This window comes from Adiantum capillus-veneris, chromosome 14, assembly GCF_014529385.1.
Source record: "Adiantum capillus-veneris isolate H3 chromosome 14, ASM1452938v2, whole genome shotgun sequence".
In the NCBI taxonomy this organism is placed as follows: Eukaryota; Viridiplantae; Streptophyta; class Polypodiopsida; order Polypodiales; family Pteridaceae; genus Adiantum; species Adiantum capillus-veneris.
The window spans coordinates 119,690,018-119,709,067 of NC_140944.1; the positions used below are offsets into that span (position 1 = coordinate 119,690,018).

The 19,050-nt window shown below is 39.1% G+C and overlaps 1 pseudogene; it reads right to left on the minus strand.

The window, feature by feature from the left end:
• LOC147443029 (uncharacterized) overlaps window positions 1–19,050 on the minus strand; it is a 59,779-nt pseudogene that overhangs the window by 40,044 nt on the left and 685 nt on the right.

The window sequence follows — 19,050 nt, forward strand, 5'->3', positions numbered from 1 at the left end:
TCCACATATGAGAGCACAATTAAAACCATTTTTGATTTTCCACCGCCTACAAACTATAAAGGAGTTCAAAGGTTCATGGGCCATGTTGGTTATTATCAATGATTTATTTTAAACTTTGCCGAACTTTAGCGCGCACACTGTAAAAGCTTTAATATTTAGTTTCATTGGGCCGTGGAGTGTGACCATGCTTTTGAGTTATTAAAAATATTCTTGACAAGCGCCCCAATCATACAAGTGTCCAATTGGAATATAATTTTTCATGTGTATATCAATGCATCGGACTTTGTTATTGGGTGTGTTTTGACTCAACCAGGAGAACATAAATTGGACTACCCCATTAGCTTTACAAGTCCCCAATTGAATGATGCTCGGAGGAACTGCACCACTAGAGAACACAAAGGTTTAGCTATGATTTATGTAGTAAAGAGTTTCTCTACTACCTTCTTGCCAACAAGTTTATTTTTTATGTGGATCATAAAGCGTTGTTGTGGATCATAAATATATCACGTTCGACGAGAAGCACTACACCATGGTTATTAATTCTTCTTGAGTTTGATTTTACCATTGTCGTGAGACATTGATCATTCGTCTCACATATCCAATGGTGAAGCCCCCACTAGAATTGATGATGAATTGCCCGATACTTCCCTATTCCTAGTCGAGACCATGCCTGAATGGAGTGAGAACATTGTAAAATTTTTAATTAATGGTTTTCCACCCTAGGAGCTTTGTAAGAATATAGCTCAAAATCTACTAAAGGAATGTGAACCTTATTCTCTAATTGCAGACACTCTCTACAAGCTAGGGAAGGACGATATTCTTAGATGATGTTCTCATGAGGATGAGTATTTGTACATACTGCAAGAAGCACACATGGGCATATTCGGAGGACATTTTTTGGGAGAACTAACTGCTAGGAAGGTGTTGCAATCAGGCTATTGGTGGCCACCTTATTCAAGGTGTTGCAATCAGGCTATTGGTGGCCACCTTATTCAAGGATTCATCACTTTTTGCAAAAGGATGTGATGAATGCCAACGTTAGAAGACCACACAATGGAAGGATTGGATGCCCTTACATCATATTAAAGTGATCCAACCATTTGAAAAATGGGGTTTAGACTTTGTGAGCCCAGTTATTTCAAGAGCGCGTAACACCCAATCTCCATATATTATTGTTGCGATAACTAACTTTGTGACAAAGTGGACAGAAGCTAAGGCGACACACAAGATTGATGTAATCTCAACTGCTAAGTTTCTCTTTGAGGATATTATTACGCGATTTGGTTCTCCCTTTGAAATTGTGAGTGATAATGGCACTCATGTTTTAAATGAAGTGATAAAGGAACTCACAACAAGCTTCATGACATCCCACCATAAGTCGAAACCTTATTATCTACAAGAAAATAGCCAAAATGAGAGTGCTAACAAGACTTTAATTTCTATCTTGACCAAGACAATAGAGGCTCTATTTGAATCTAACATCAACTCTATGGGCTTTTCGTATTGCATACAAAGTGGCAATTAATTGTACACCATTCAAGATGGTATATGGACAAGAAGCAGTTATGCCATGGGAGTTTATCATTCCTAGTCTTCTAGGAGCTTCACAAGAAGGTTGGGATAACCCTTTAGTTGAGAGTTTTTATATCTTTGAGTGGTTAGATGAAGAGAGGCAATTGGCTGTGAAAAATGCACTTGTGGATCAAGATAGGCAAAAGAAATGATTTGATCATCATTTAAAAAACAAGGATATCAAGGTTGGGGATAAAGTTCTTATGTATGGAGTACATAACGAGAAGAGAAAGTTGAAATATGCAAAAAAAGGACCATATAGAGTATGCAAAAGCACCCCACAAGGTACCATTTGTGTGGAAACTCTTGATGGAATGGAGAAGCTACATGCCATTCATCAAAATAAGGTAGCCAAGGTGCAAGTAGGACTGAAAAATATACAAGCTCAAGCCGAGGCTTAGGAGCGACAACAACATATTAGGCACCAACGAGAGGCCAAACTTGGAGTTACACATGCATTTCAAATTGAATCAGAGGACGATTTGGTAGATTCTAAACCACCTCTACGATACCCCATCGAGTTAAATAGCACCTATGGGAAAGTGCTATATAATGCTTTATTGGACATAGGAGCTAAACATAATATGTTCTAATGTCTTTGGAATCTTGCACACTCCTGCCAGTTATGACAACGGGGTTGTGGCTCAAAGCTTTTTGGTCATGCCTACGAGTGCTATGGAGGGAAACATCAACCTGGGACATAAGTGGATGTCTGCAACCAAGTGTATTATCGATTGGGGAACTGGGAGTATCATGACACAGAAACAAACTCTCAGTCCTTCAACTCAAGTGACAGTCTCTGAGTTATCACCTTTTGAGGGAACACAGAATGGAACATTGCATATCCAAGAGGTTGAAACATCTATCCCTATAGCACAACCCTCTAGAGCTTCAACTTCCGTGGCTAAAAAAAAGAATGAGGCACCCAAGGCTTAGCGTGATTTTTCAAGGGAAGCATACAAATGGGTCCCTAAAGCTTCATTAACAACCACTTTCGATGCTCAATCTATTTTAAAATAGAATCCTCATAAGAGATGCCCCACTCGCCCCAAGAAATGTAAGAAAATGTGATGTTGTATTCTTAAGTGGCTATTAGAAGCCCAAGGCTACTATGACGGGGATGATCAAATTTGGGAGACTAAACGTAAATTGTGTCCTGCACTATCACCTATAGACCCATGTGCATCGAATCTTGTAGCTATGGATCCGAGTGAAGACCGAGGAAAGGGAAAGATCACGGAATATGACACACTTGTTCCAGGGCTAATTTGGGTACTGAAGCAAGAACAAGTTGTATCAGTTAGCTCAAGAATATAAAAGTTAAATGAAGCTTCATGTAGTTCATCCATAGAGATACAAGCTTCTACACAACCTCCACCTACCACTGTAAATATCCAAAAAAACAAGAAAGAAGTAACACCTCCCATTCTAAGCTCACCACCTAAAGAACCATTACAAGTAAGATCATGGGAGAGTACCTTACCACCCTTGCAACTTGATGAAGCGCATAAGGTGGTAGAAAGCTATTGGTCAAATTCTTCACCCATTAGAACTTAGAACATGTGGTTTCAAAGGGTGACAACATCTTTCCAAAAGGTATGATCTACCCAAGGAACCGGGGGTGGGGGATGTTAATGAAATCCATCATTCGCTTGCTTCTCCCTTAACCTTCCTCCCCAACCTCTTAGCCTCCTATTCTAAGGGAATATATATATATAGCCCTATACTAAAACCAGAAAAAAAAATAGTGAAATAGCAAGAGCTACCAAACAAAGAGCTTGGAACCAACAAGATCTGGTCCATAACCGAAAACCCTTGATGACACTTCATGCACAATGACATAGCTTTTATGATATTTGCAAACTAACCAAAATCTATATGTATGTACAGATATGGCTAGTATGCTAGAGTCATCCACTCCTACCTTGGGTGAGAGGTACCCTCTTTACTTTTCTCAAGTATTTCACATGGTCTACCTCGTGCTTACCTCTAAATGGGATTTGGTAGATCATACACTAGTGGATGAGAAAAATTTGCAAAATTAGAATGTCTAATATGTCTCCTTAAGATGATTGATCCCTACTCAATAGAGAACGTCGCTCCAGCTACACAAGCTTATCCTTTTGAGCAAGATGAATATCCATGCCTAGTGACCTTCTTAGTGAACCTTTGTGCATCTGATGGTGAGTAAGATTTACATGATTGGATGGGACACATGGTTTCACTGAGGATGGATTTATTTATCTTGATGATGATGAGGATAGAGGTTTAGACTTAGGACTTCCAGCCCATCTATACAATATCCTATTTCCTTGACCCTATAGAGCCGTGCAGATAGATAGGTTAGAGATCTTTATGTTGTTTTTATTTTGTCCAATAAGGGTTGATACCTCTTTCTAGTGTTGTACCCCCATATATATTTCCTAGTGTTTTCTAGTGTATATACGAACACACTATATTAGCCGAGGTTTTGAACATCAGGCAATCTTTTTTCATTGCACTCATCAAATCAAGAAAGTCGACCATAACAAACATGTGTTTATTGTCCATTATCATTGCTTGTTGTATTTTCTGACATCCATGTTTGTCTGTTTTAATCATGATTGATACCAAAATGTTCAACACATTTGCTTAGTATTCGACATTAGATTCTACATAATTTTATGCCATAGTCCCTTGTCTAGGTTTATTAATCTAGAATGCACTATATTAGTAGAGCTTTTGAATATCAGGAAATCTTTTTTCATTGCAATTATTTAATCAAGCAATATGACCATTACAAACATGTGTTTATTGTCCATTATCATTCCTTGTTGTATTTTCTAACATCCATGTTTGTCTGCTTTAATCATGATTGATACCAAAATGTTGAGCACATTTGCTTAGTATTCAACATTAGATTTTATATAATTTTATGTCATAGTCCCTTGTCTAGGTTTATTAATCAAGAAGTCAGACTAAGCTAGTTTGACCAAGGTAGGACGTTGGGGATCTTCTCTGAATACCATAGGATATGCCTTCCTAATTTTCAATGGCTACCTTAGGCTCGTAGTCCAATATTATGAAGCATGGCATGCAGTGTGTCAGTTATTTCTAGTGGGCTTAATTCCTCATGACCTTTAGCTTAAGTATTATAATGGGAGTTTGACTATTGTGATGAGCCGGGGGAGGGTAAGATGTCAAAATGACCCACCAAAGTTACAAAATGGAAATTCGATGAAAGAGAAACAACCAAAAAACAAAAAGCAAAAGTGTCAATAATGTAAAACCTTAAGCTGGAAGATAAATCCAGGTTTGATTTCATACTTCACTTACATCTATTGCCTATGGTACTAGAGCCCTAGAGGTTCCCAGTGTGGATGCTTTTCCTTGAGAAGCAAAAGTCCCCAGGCATACGACATAAGCACAAGACCTTGAATCAATGTGAACCAAAGAGAGCCCAAAAGATCAATGAAGTCTCTATGTGGAAACAAAGCATCTATCATAAACACTTTGGGGGGTCAAACAAAGGTAACCATTCAGGCGATGGTTTTATGTGCAATTTTCTTTCTCGTATCTTAACTAGATGATCTTCTAGGTATAGCCTCTGGTCAGCAGCCCTAGGACATGAAACACTCTACTTTTGCAATTAAACAGCTTAATTGACCATACAAAATCGAGAAGCTTTCCCATGGCATTAAGAGTTGACCTTTAGTGCCTATGACAATTAAATTAGCAACCCTAGATCTTTTGGTTTGTTGACTTTTACAAGTAGCTATGTGTTTAATTCTATTGCATTTTGATGTTTATTGATCAAAAAATTGTTTAATACTTTGTTACCAATCGCTCTATGTGCTTGCTCACTGCATATGATTTTTAATTATCCATGTTCTTATGAAATGCAGTTACTGTCCCATTTTTGGTTGATTTTGCAATATTCAAGTGAAGCTAAAGAGTTGAGCTCTTGCAAAGGGCCAGTGAAGACTCTTGTATCATTTAAACTTCTTGATTGAAAGCATGTCCATGGGCCATTACTGTCATCAAGATGTTTAACTACTACAAGACCCATCCACGTGTACCCACCAAGTTCCTACTTTCAAACACATGTTTAAGAATTCCGAGGTCAAAATTTACATCAGGAATGGGGGCATGTTAACTTTGGTGATCCTTGTTACTATTATTGAGCTATGGGCCAGGCTTGTTAGCTCCACACATGTATTCATGGATGATAGGTGTATGCCACATTTAGTAGAGAGAGAGAGAGAGAGAGAGAGAGAGAGAGAGAGAGAGAGAGAGAGAGAGAGAGAGAGATCATACTAATTGCTGGCCAAGTGTGGGCACCCAAGTGTGGTTGGGATGACTCACATAACAGCTTGTAACCCAAACTTTTATCGTATTCTTGAATGTATGGTTTGCTTACTCTCTTTCTCTACAGCATAGACTCATGTTGTGTGTGAGTGCATTAGGAAGAGAATGGGGTCTAGGAGGGCCTCTTTATTTGGCAGTTCAAGGAAGTTAAATCTTTAGCATTAAGAAAGTAATCAAAGACAGCTTTTTTAATCAAACGGGCCAAACAACTATTTCATTTGAATTCAAAATTTTCCCCCAAAATAGAATTTAAATTCTAGCGGGTAAAACTATATCATGTAGCATATCTATGGAAAGAGCTCCGATGCATAAATTGAAGATCTATAACCTCTGCTCAGATCGAACATCATATGTGGAAGTTATGGAATGTCAAAAATCATAAACTTTTCCACCTTCTTTTTGGGGAGGAAAATGCATCCTTTGACCACTCTTACACATCTCTTACACACCCATTAGTCCTGCACACATGGCATATACCTATTTGTCAAAATGTTAATCAATTCCATAAGCTCATGGCAAATAAAGAGACCCTCATATACCCCATCATTTTCCTAATGGTTTGAGAGCATGTGTATGCAAGTAAGAGTGAGCAACTGACCTTTACAGTAATGGCGAGGTGGTTCAACAGTGACGATGATGGGCTCCCTCTTCATGGAGGTGCGAGATTCCTGGAATGATAGAAAAACAATATGAGTGGCACGCTATTTGCGTTCATGAGATTCCCGGCACACAGGTTGTGTGTTTGTTGCCTTAGTGGCTCACGCACAGCGCATAGCAAGTCCCTGTGATACAACAAAAAGGCCAGCCAAAAATTTCTTGTGACCATTGTAGATGAATCAATTGAAGTTATCAAAGAGGTTGATGAACAAAATGAAGCATCTATGGCACTCGTCCTCTTGCAAGAGCCCAACTTCATTGAGGAGGAAGATCATATGATAAAGGGAGATGAGGTGTTGGAGGAATTCCTTGACCTCCAAATTCTCACTTTGCATGCAGTGGTGATGGATGATCATCACTTTTTGTTCCCTGAGGACATTGCCAATACACTCGGACTTTGAGAAATGAGTCACTCCGGGTGCTTTCTATCTATGCGAGCATGAAGGATCCCAATGGATTGGCAGAGAAGATCAAAGTTCAAGCTGATTTTGAAGACCAGGGTCTCCCAGCAAGCCTCTCTTTCCTCCCCAATGAAAACGAAAAAAAGTCGGTGCAAATGATGGCAAGTACCCTTGTGGAAATGAGATCATGTGCCTCATTTTATGAAAGCATCATGGAAATCTCTTTCCATCCACACAAACCGCTGATTAAATTAACAATATTAATTATATTTGAAGGCATCAAGACCTGCACGAATCGGTTTGGTGCCGCCAGCATTTTCGTTGCTTTGGTGCCGTGGCCGCAAAGAGGGATGTCTCGTCCAGTCCGCCATGGATTCAAAAGCCTCACATTAGGTCGGCAAAACTTGGTTTGGTGTTGTGTGGTTGCTCATCCGCATTGCATCCATTGATTTTGGCCTGCGCAAAGAGAGAATGTAGTAGCCCGTCTTGTGGATATTGTGGATAATGCGCCAAGCAAATGAGAGTCTGCAACTCCTCAGCGAATCCAACACGCCATCATCCTGCAACGTAGTTTTGCATGCAAAAAATTGTTAATTCGCTGCCATCACAGGCCTTGGTGGTTGTGCTCCCACTGCACTCTACCAAGCTGAGGATTCAATGCCTCATTGGCAACAGATAATTTGAGTTTCACCTTCACAAAAACCATATTTAGCAAAAAATCTGCAGCCCGGACGACATTGATGTGAATTCTTGGTTTGTTCCTTGTCGTAGCCCAAAACTCTAGCACATCTACAAAATCCTCTTACCTTATATTTACCACTCTCTGCATGCAAGAAGCATTACCTCAGTGGTTGTACTCTTGGTGTGATGCAATCCTTTGAGAGTTCGATACCTCCTTGCATGCGTTATTTTGCCTTTGCAAAAGCTTGGCAACAACATGCAGGACGATGGGCTTGAACACACCTCACGCGCTCAAGTAGACTTCAAAGCCCGCCATTGTAACCACTACACTAAATCCCCCAAAACTTCTTGAGTTCCTTCCCATCTCCATTAGAAGACATACAACAGGGATCGCCAAAGTGTAGAAGGGGGACAAAGAGAGAGGTGGCGGTTAGCGGTTAGAGCACGAGCATGAGAAAGAGATGATGTGAGAGAGAGAGAGAGACATAACTTCCATTCATTCACATGAGATTGATTGATTGATTTACAACAAGGCTCCACATTTATAACTTGCTCATGCCTCTTGGCACTTCCCTCATGGTGACTCTTCATGGCTCCCATAGACCTTAGTGTAAATCTTAGGGAGTGGTGCACTTTACGGTCCAACAAAGGGTGGAGATGATCACTCTAACCTCGACCTTATGAGGAAAACTCTCGAAGAGATGGATGAATAAACTGAGGTAAACATTTTTGAACCTAGTTTATTATTCATTGTTCATTACAACAAGTGTTAATGTTGTTTAAAATGTTTTCCAGACTGCATACTATGTTGATAAGTTTGCAATGCAAACTGGAGTTTTGATAGCTCCCTGTGGAGATATTTGAGCCACCTCGGGCCATCGATTCTTTGAGTGGCTCACAAAAATCTCTCCAAGCATGGCACTGTGGAGATGCTCAAGTGCAAAGCATTAAGTTCCATCCTAGCTAAATATTCCCTCACCCTTAATGCTCATAAATGTATATTGGTGGATCAGGAGACGGCATTGTATGCCTTCAGAGGCAAGCACCCTGGGTTAGTCCTCTCCCATTGTTCCTTAAGCCTAGGTCAAGGCGTGAAAAACCCAGAATAATTGTAAAAAGCTTGGCGTCAAACCAGCCATTCAAGCCATATCCACAGATGTAATTTGCATAAAACTTAATCAGCCATGATGTAATATCCAAAGTAATACAGAATAATTTTTGTTGAAGATGATGAAATAGGAAACAGAAGGAAGACAACAACTCAGAGTAGGAATAAGATGGAAAAGGAGAAGACACAGAGCTTGCGTACGAGATCTCTGTAGTCTCTCTCTCTGTATTAGAATAATAGTGTATATACAAACTCAGAGCTACAAAGCTTATATGAAACCCTAAGAGATAAGGTGTCCTTTCACACCAGATGTCCAGGGGGAAAAACCCAGTGGGAGAAAAGTGCCCCTGGTGAAGCGCGTATACACACTAACACTACTACATGTCTACAAATCCCCCCTGTAGTGATAGTGTGAATCCGTACAAGGTAGCAGATCATCATGTGTATGAGAGTAAGCCCAAATCTTTTCGAAAAGCTTCAAACTTTTCTCGTGATAACACCTTCGTAAATAGATCTGCAATGCTATCCTGTGTAGGACAGTAAGTTAGTGTGATCTCCTCTGTATGTAGCCTTTCCCTGACATAGTGGTAGTGAACCTCTATGTGCTTTGTTCTTGCATGAAATATTGGATTCCTTGCAACTGCCATAGCACTCTGACTGTCAGTGAAAATGGTAGTGGGTGCCTGTTGACACTCACAAAGATCTGCCAATAACCTGCGTATCCATACACAATCAACTGTTGCCGTGAAAGCTGCCCTGTACTCAGCTTCACAAGTTGATGTAGCCACTGTGGGTTGCTTCTTGCTTAGCCAAGATATACATGCATTTCCCAAGAAAAAACAATTGCCACTTGTGGAATGTCGTGTGTCAAAATCACCAGCCCAATCTGAATTGCTGTAACCAAGAATCTGCATAGAACTGTGCTTTCCATACATATCCCCCCTTGGAAAGAACATGGCAAGATTAGGAGTACCTGAAAGGTAACGAAGTATGCGCTTCACAGCCTGCCAATGATGCATACCTGGGCTGTGCATAAATCTGCTTACTTGTGAAACCCCAAATTGAATGTCTGGATGAGTGTTGCCTGCCAAATATATCAAGCAACCAATGGCTGCTGCATAAGTATGTACATCAAAAGGTTCTCCAGCATCATGCATGCTCAACTTTGATCCAGTTTCTACGGGTGTAGAGATTGGCTTACAATTTTGCATACCAAACTTGTCCAAAATTTTATGCAAATATTTTGCTTGCAACATGTATATGCCATCCTCTGATTGCACAAACTGAATACCTAAGTAATAATGTAGCAAACCAAGATCAGACATCTCAAAGGTTTTTCTCAAAGAATCTTTAAACGCTTCAATTTCATCTACACTATTGCCTGTAAGAATCATATCATCCACATAATGAGAACTCCATCTCTCTTTTTGACATAGAAAGTACTTTCTGTTGGACTATTCTGAAATCCCTGGCCAATCAAATAAGTATGTATCTTCTCATACCATGCTCTTGGAGCCTGTTTGAGACCATACAAATCTTTACGCAATCTATTCTGAAATCCCTGGCCAATCAAATAAGTATGTATCTTCTCATACCATGCTCTTGGAGCCTGTTTGAGACCATACAAATCTTTACGCAATCTATTCTGAAATCCCTGGCCAATCAAATAAGTATGTATCTTCTCATACCATGCTCTTGGAGCCTGTTTGAGACCATACAAATCTTTACGCAATCTACATACCTTTTGCTCTTGACCTTTTACAATAAAACCACTTGGTTGACTTACATAAACTTCTTCCTGCAAATCACCATTCAAAAAAGCAGTTTTGATATCCAACTGATGCATTTTCCAACCATGATGAGCAGCAATTGCAACTAGTGATTTAACTGTGGACGCACGAGAAGTAGGAGCAAAGGTTTCATCATAATCTATGCCTTTCTGTTGCGCATAGCCTTTTGCTACAAGCCTTGCTTTGTACCTGTCAACAGTACCATCTTGTTTCCTTTTTACCTTAAAAACCCACTTTGTACCAATAGGCTTTTTACCTGTAGGCAAGTCCACTAGATCCCATGTATGATTCTTATGAATAGAATCAATTTCTTGCTGCATAGCATCTTTCCACTGAACACACTCTAAAGCTTGTTCAAATGAATCAGGCTCATCTGCATCACAAAGAGTGCTAAAGCAAGCCAAATCTACTTGCTCTCTGCCAAAAGTAGTACCAGCACGTGTTTTCTGTGGCAGCGGTGCATCCAACTTGCTATCGTGCAAAGTTTTCTGAACCCATTTAGGCAAGGTTCTTTATTCCCTGAGAACTTCTTGCTCTTCACACACAATTTCCTCTACATCATGAGGTGTCACATGTTGATCAAAAGATTGATCAAGATTATCAACCTGTTGTGATTCTTGATTCTCCACAAAAGAAGGAAGCAAACCTTTAAATACATCATGTGTCTGCATATGAGGTACATCAAAAGCAACCATAGGTTGAGTAGTAGTTTCTGCAAAAATTACATCACGACTTTCAAAATATATTGTTTGTAGCAGGATTGTAAAGTCTATAACCTTTACTTCCACTATTGTACCCCAGAAATATACATTTGATTGCCTTATCATCAAGCTTCCCACGTAACTGCTGAGGGATGTGAGCATAAGCAAGACAACCAAAAACACGAAGATAACTGACTGAAGGTTTTCTGTCATACCAAGCTTCATATGGAGTAATGGTCTTCAAGGCACGAGTAGGACACCTGTTCAAAACATGTGCTGCACAAGCAATTGCCTCCATCCATAGCTTATGAGGCAAACTCTTAGCCTTGAGCATACATCTAGCCGTCTTCATTAAAGACCTGTTCTTCCTTTCTGCAACACCATTCTGTTGTGGTGTGTATGGCATAGTGCATTGGTGTTTAATGCCTTTATTTCCCAAAAAATCCTTAAATGCACCTGACATGTATTCACCTCCTCGATCGGTACGAAGAGTCTGTACTTTGCAACCTATTTCATTTTCAACCATGGCGACATAATGTTGAAAAACTGCAAACACATCTGACTTTGCTTTGAGTGGATACACCCAACAAAACCTGGAAAAGTCATCAATGAAGGTCACAAAATAAAGGCTGTTTCCCAAAGATGGCGTCCTCATAGGACCACATACATCACTGTGTACAAGCTGCAACTTTCGTGTCGCTCTAACTGAACCATCCTACGAAAATCCAAATCTGTGCATCTTTCCAAGAACGCAACCTTCACATACATGTCTTGGTGGCATCTCCAATAAAGACAAATCATGCACCATATTATGACATTGTAAAGTCATCAAACTGCCATAACTAACATGCCCAAATCTAGCATGCCACAACTCACCATCCTACATGGCCTGAGTCTTGGTTTCTGCAATACATACCTGAATCTGCTTTTCATAATGATCTAGCACAAATAGTCCATTTTCCAGCGTACCTGTAGTGATAAGAGAATAACCATTCTCTCGATCTCGTACAACACATTTGTCATCCTCAAAAATGACCCAAAGACCATTTTCTGCAAGAGAGGATACAGACAACAAATTCTTCTTGATCCCTGGAACATATAAGACATCTGGAAAGCATAAATCTGAACCATCTGAAATGGTAATCAAAATCTTACCAACGCCTTTGATTGGATAAGAAGCATTGATTTCACATGTCACCTTCTTTCCTGCTGGAGCTACATCCAATGAACAAAACAAATCCTTCCCTGAAGTAATATGCCTGGATGCACCACTATCAAAGTACCAAATCATTTGTGTCTTGTCAACACTGTAAGCAGAAAAATATGAACATACTACGAAAGCATAAGAATCCTGCACAAAGTTTGCAGACTCTTCTTTAGCTGTAGAAGAATCACCAGAAGCTGAAACAACCAAACTTGACTCTTTCTTCTTTTCTTTAGCAATTCTCTTTTTACACTCACTAATGTAGTGACCAGGTTTCTTGCAGTAGTGGCATTTACCTTTCTTCTTGGACTTGTCGGAATCACCTTTAGACTTCTCTGAAGATTGTCCTGCACTAGACTTGGAGTGATGAGCACTCTCTTTACCCTTGTTTTTGTTATGTACAACAAGAGCATGATCCATACCATCCACCTGTAAAGACTTGTTCTTACGTGATTGATCCTCCTGCAATAGCAAAGCCACTAACTCTTCAAAATGAAGAGGCTCAGGATTAGCTCGCAAAGACAGAGTCAAAGAAGTCTGAAAATTCAAATAAGATGGTGGTAGTGAATTGAGTGTTTTGGAAACCAAGTCCTTCTCTAGAATCACTTCATCAATGCTAAGCAATTGCTCTTTAAGATCCCTGATTTTTGTAAGATGCTCGACAATATCGTCACCTTCATCCATCTGTATTTTGTCAAGTTGTTTCTTCAAAAACTCTATTCTGGCAGCGTTTCTTCCTCCAAACATAGCTTGCAGAGTGTTCCAAGCATCCTCAGAAGTTCTGCAAGATCTGATATGTGGTGTGATTGTCCTCTTTATGGTTAAGGCAATCATAGCCATAGCTTGTGCATCTTTAGTATCCCATCTCTTTTGCTCTGGAGTGACTTGTGAGGGTCTTGCACCAACAGCTGCACCACGACCAGGCGTGGCAGGTGCAATGCTACCTGGACGAACTTCATCTCCAGATACATAATCCCACAATCCTTTACCAACCAAAACACTTTTGGCCATAAAATACCAAAGAGAATAGTTGGTACCATCCAATTTGTCTTCGGATGTAAACGCACCAAAAATCTCTTTCTCCATAGATTGAGCCATACTGTGGATGCACACAAGAGAGCAAAAGAACCTCCAAGAGATTCACAAATCTCCTCTCCAATCCAAGCAAAAATCTACACAAAATCTCAGCACAAAGCTAAGACAAGCTGCTTCCCAAAAGAATTGTTTACCTGAAGAAAATCTGTCAAAAAGCACACCCTCTTAATCTAAACGCCTTCGAAAAGTAACTTCTGCTACGCTGCTCAGAACAAAATTCTGAGGGCTCGAACGGCTTCTAAAGGGGGGTAAAACCGCAGGTCACCTGATCAGAATACTCTCGGAATGTCGAGGATGCTCCCACGAGCAAATTTTCCGAAAACTGCCTGAAAATTGCGATTGCGCGCGTGGACGCAAAAACGCAAGTAGAGGCTCTGGAAATCACCTCGCTCTGATACCAATTGTTGAAGATGATGAAACAGGAAACAGAAGGAAGACAACAACTCAGAGTAGGAAGAAGATGGAGAAGGAGAAGACACAGAGCTTGCGTATGAGATCTCTATAGTCTCTCTCTATATTAGAATAATAGTGTATATACAAACTCAGAGCTACAAAGCTTATATGAAACCCTAAGTGATAAGGTGTCCTTTCACACCAGATGTCCAGGGGGAAAAACCCAGTGGGAGAAAAGTGCCCCTGGTGAAGCGCGTATACACACTAACACTACTACATGTCTACAATTTTTCCTTTTCTATTGTTTTTTGTCAACATTATTTACTTGTTTTTTCTTTTGGTTCATATTGTCTTAAAAAAATCATTTCCACAATGCATGCACAAAATATCCACTATTCAAGCACCCGCCGATCGAGAGGCAAAGCCCAGTGAATTATTTACAAAACCAGGTGACAAGGGGGGGGGGGGGGGGGGGGGGGGGGGCATACGAGGGTGGAGAGATGCCCACGGTGCATGGCAGTGCTTGAGCCGATCCAGTGATGCAAAAAATGTTGTGTGCACCACAATACATAGCGACCAGATTTGTTGTACACTACCTTTTTTTGTGTCATCAGACCCCGCTATGCATTGTGGGAATCTCGCCACCCTCGTACGCCCCTCCTGTCACTCAATTTTGTAAAAACTTTATGGGGCTTTGTCCCCCCCGGCCGCCGGGTTTAAATTTAACAACTTGAGTAATCCAAATACTCAAAGAACACAATGTACACAATCAATTGTTGCAATTGCACCGAATGTAGAAACTCGACTCATTCAATAAACATATACCTTCTTCTTTGTAGGTACCACCTTCTTTGTATGGTTTTTTCCCTGTCAATACACATTGAAGTACTGAGTGGACAAAGTAAATTTCTATGTCTAAGTTAATTTGAATTGTCTATTCCTTACCACCAATTTGCTCATGCACACAAATTTTTCCTTCTTTGAATGTGTTCTTCTTATAACAGTATCATTAAGGCCCTATACAACATAGTAGAGCTAATCTATATATTAAGATTGGAACCCCTTGGAGTTAAGCAAGTATACCTTTTTCATTATCTCATCATCACTTTCCTCCTTGCTTTGTCATTGATGGTTTGTGACCTATAGCTCATTATTAATTAAGATTGCACAATATGAGCCTTAAAAAGCCTTGAATCATTGTAATAGATAGGTCTTCAAAGGAGCCATCCAAGTTAAAAACATTCCACGTGCATTGTAAGGATGATAGAAATATAAAAAAAATAATCTATTTGTGCCCAATGTATCAATCTTGTTATTTTCTTCCACGGTACAATCCAAGCTATTGAAAAATTTTGCACTTAATGCAAGCTACTTGCTACAATCATATATTAATATTTAAAAAAGCCAAGTAAAAAGCATATATATACCACAAATTACCAATTAGCACGTAAAAAGAGAATTTTCTTTAAAGTACCTCTTTAGGTTGCTTGCTTCTTGGCCGTGGATCCTTTGAAGTTGCCTTTTTCAAGAAAAAAGTGTTTTATTCTCAATGGAAGAAATAGTATTTATGCATCAATCAATGCAAACATAAAGATGATTAAGCATCTTTGAGCATACGATCTTTTCTTTGCTAGAAGAAATGGATACTTGGGTGAGCCATTTGCAATATTTGTAACCTAAAAAATCAAATAAATAAAATATGAAGGCTGTGCAAGAACAAAAATACACAATCAAGTCTTAACAAGAGTCAACGTACCTCTTCTAATTTTCTTGACTGATCAAACCCACAATCAACAGATAGACTTCTTGATTGAGTCTATGTGATCGAGACAATAGGAGTATTCTCATCCTTGTAGGAAACAAACATTGACATATGAGGAAAAAACAAACTTCATATTAAAAGGTATGTAATGAATTTACCTCTAATTGAACTTCAGACCACTTCTTGATGTCTCTAATGGTTGAATTCAAAGTTAACGTTTGATGCAAAGATAAGGGGCTCGTATCCTTCCAAGGATATAAGCATCTTGGAGTTAATAAACATATGCAAAGACAAATAGTTGATCTTTACAAGGCACAAGAGAAATATTTCAATTTACATCTCCTTCTTCATCAGTTGATTGGGACTCAATTTGGCTAAGAAACACACGTGGAACCTCTATTATTTGATTCTATATTTAAAAAATAACAAGAAAAGAATGAAGTTTAAATGAATTTAGTTTAGATTTTGCTAGAGAGGTACTTACAATATGTTATTTGGATGCTGGTAGAAGACTCCCAGGAATATAAATACTCTTTGCATCATTGCTCAGTGATTCAATCTTCACCTTCCACCGCTCATAATCATTTCCACCATGTGACTTCCAAAAATCCACATCTGCATCTCTTCAGTTATAGGATTGGATGATCCCATAAATTTGACCTTACTTGACCACTTGTAGGCACATAGCAAGCCTCTTGCATATTATGTAGATGGTCGGAGATTTTTTTTATAACTTGGAATGAATCATCTGCATCAAGGTCAACCATATCAATGCCTACTTTGTCATGGTTGCTATCATCCATCAGGGTAAAAGCATGTTAAGGTGACACGCTTTTTGTGCTAGTTAGCATATATATAAAAACTTGGGTGCACTGTAAAATTTTCACAAATAATATTAAGAAAAATTGGAGTTTTTATAGGTAAATTACTTGTTTCAAGAGCTTTCTGCTGATATATAATCATACTTCATAGATGTTAGAGATCTAGCTCATGTTATTGTACTAGTTAGCATATGTTAAAAATGTGCTAACTAGCACTGTTTAGGATAGCAAAAAGCACGACACGTTAACATGATTTCACCCATCAACACTCTCCAAGTGTGAGATATCTTGCATTGGGATTTGGTGAATTTTAGTAAGCCTTTCAAACAATGACCCCGCTTTGAGTCTCATGTAACTCCTATGCTGGTTTAGTTTTAGTTTAGAAGGATTTGACTCTTAGTCATATAATGAGAGTCCTTGGCTTCAGTGCGGGCCTGAAAAGGAGATAGTGTCTTCCACTTTCGATGAGTGAACTTCTCCATCTGCTTCCTCATTTCTTTGCCCATCTTCAAATATTCTTGCAAATACTTATCAATGGGAAACAAACCTAGCCCTTGTTCGGTCCACATGCAAATACACTTCAAGTTCCTTTTGTATGTGTGATGCTTACAGAGGAAACCTTTTTCCTTTGCATTGTTTGCAATTTAGACTACAAAATGAGATTATAATTTAGCATGGCCATTAACTTCATTGTTGGAAAAAGTTGCCTTATCTCTCCCAACATAGGTCAAGTACACATGATCATGCTACATATGAGGAGGAACTTCTTGCAAAACGTGTCTTGGAGTGGATGACAAAGTCTCTTCCTTGGCCAATGTGTTTTTCACCCAGCTATGCAAAGTAGGTCTATGTCCATTGACCTCTATTCTTAAGGCTTTCTGTGAATCCACATAGGTATACAAGAGACTTCTTCCATCAATATTATTCTTGCATATACTTTTGTATAGTGATTCACCCAATGTGTTTTTCACCCAGCTATGCAAAGTAGGTCTATGTCCATTGACCTCTATTCTTAAGGCTTTCTGTGAATCCACATAGGTATACAAGAGACTTCTTCCATCAATATTATTCTTGCATATACTTTTGTACAGTGATCCACTTCCAAAAAATAATGGTATTAACCCTATAAAACAAAAGTACATCAAAAAGATTATACACATGCTATAAAAAGTTTATAGCACATATAAAAAACTCTTCAAATATTGCCTAAGAATCACTAGATTAACCTCTTCTTCATGATCATTTCCTATTTGGACAATGGGCCACACGAACGCAATGAGAACCTACTTCAAATTCATTGAGGACATGACTAGTGATAAGAGGGAATCGTCATGGCTGGTGCTAATTTCTTGAGCACAAAATAAAGTAGTCAAAGGCACCCAAAACTGAATCTAACAATTGAATGTGTATCTTAATATATTTATATAAGCTACCATGGTTTTCATCTATTTGTATCAATAAAAATCACCTTACATGGAAATCTTTTTAGATAACATGGTAATTTGTTGAAGGATACTTGATTTTATTTGTGGTTTTAAACATCTTTGGATCAATCTCTTGATTCCAAACCACGATTGATTTTTTACTCTTGCAAACAATATGTTAAGATGGTCTCACACGAGACCAAAGAGGGATTGTGGAACTCATGATGAAGGGGGATTGTTATATCATTTGGGTTATTGGTTCTAGTGGCTAAACAAGCAAGAGCATGGCCTAAGCATCGTAGCTTCAATTCACAATGAAGTTTAAGTACCTTATAAGTGGAAAAACGCACAAGAGGGCCTTCTTTGCAGCTATAGAACCACAGTGGTTTGATCCCTTGGAGAAGATAGTTGCACGAGCTACATATTGGCCTTGGTATTTTTGTATTCATTTTGCAAGGTGCACCAATGGATCAAAGGTCAATGAGAAAGACAAAGGTGCATTCCCAAAGTCAAGGGAAAGAGGAAGGTGCACAGAGGAGCTATGAGTTGGTGATGGCATGTTGAGAGAAGTTTGGCGTTGCGAGCTTGAGAGTTTCATACTCAAGAAAAGAGTTGAAGAACTAGCAAAAGAAAACATTGAAGTTTGCATGGTACAGAACACGGGACCAAAGGCCATCATTTATAAGGCTCTTTACAATATACAAGGCCTTCAAACTTTTTATATAATATAAGCAATGACGGCACCATCATTGCTTAACTGATTGAGAATTTGAGAAGGGCCATTGTGAACGTGACACAATATGCATTTTGCAAGGAAAATTCATAGTGCCATCGCGCGGAGCAACTGAAGTTGCTGTCATGATCAATGTTGAGAGATACCCTCTTCACCTCTTCTCAGTGTGCTGATCATCCTCAAATTCTTGTCAACAACAGTGCAATAACCCAAGGTGGACTAGATTTAACTCATTTGGTGTAAAGTACATTGTTTGATTTCATGTACTTTCTTCCCAATTTCATTCACAAGTAGTTTCAAGTGGCCAAATCTTGCATCCATCCTCAACCATATGATGTCACAGATGAGTTTAAATGGGCAC